Raw genomic sequence first — 871 nt, 5'->3', positions numbered from 1 at the left:
GAGAGCTTCAGTATTAGCGTTTTGTGAAAGTAATGTTCAGAAAAATTAACTCTGTTTTTACCTTTTTGTTTTTTTTTTTGGGGGGGGGGGGGCTTTTGATAAAAATTGTCACTTCATTTCTGCCTGCGAGTTAGGTCTAGCCTCGATCAATGCCCCAGGACCTAGAACTGGCGGGCCAATCACAAGGCAAAGATTTGTTTTGAATTTTTGGATGCAAAGTGGGCGGGGTTTTGAGGGCATGACGACAAAGCTGCACGTTGCTGGAGAAAGCACAACAAGCAAGATGGCAAAAACTATTGAACAGTAGCACGCACTGCGGCAGCAGCAGCTTTTAATGGAGCGCTCCACTGAAAGTTAAAAGTTCTCTTTTCTGTTGCTGTTGTTCAATAAAAGTATGTATTAAGATCATTTGAGGTAAGAATATTATACTTTAAAGTGTCACTATATGATCCATTTACCGATTTAAAGAGTAATTTAAAAAACAATTTCCAAAGTTGAGAGCACCGCGGCAACCAGCGGAGCTCTGAGGTTAACGGCAGCCAAGGCTAACCGCAGCCCGTCTGCAGCAGCCCTCTCTCTGAAGGACCACTGGCTCTGATCGCGATTTTTGACTCAGCTTTGGAGTCAGTTTTGGAAGGATTAGACTTGGGGTTTTCGTTGAAACGTGAGCAGGAAGAGGCTCGACATGCATTCATTTTTGAGAAGGACGTATTCGCCGTTTTACCAACAGGCTGTTTGTTTACACTGCCCCACCAGCTTTCTGTCGCGCTTCCTACGTCACAGTCAATTACGCTCATTGGTCAGAGCGTTGGCTATTAGGCACAGACATGTGCTCTGTTCGAAAACCTAGGACGCATCCTTAGAAGACCGG

Source organism: Cyprinodon variegatus, unplaced genomic scaffold (genome assembly GCF_000732505.1).
Source record: "Cyprinodon variegatus isolate N-32 unplaced genomic scaffold, C_variegatus-1.0 Scaffold1703, whole genome shotgun sequence".
NCBI classification, from domain to species: Eukaryota; Metazoa; Chordata; class Actinopteri; order Cyprinodontiformes; family Cyprinodontidae; genus Cyprinodon; species Cyprinodon variegatus.
This window is presented reverse-complemented; position numbering follows the sequence as displayed.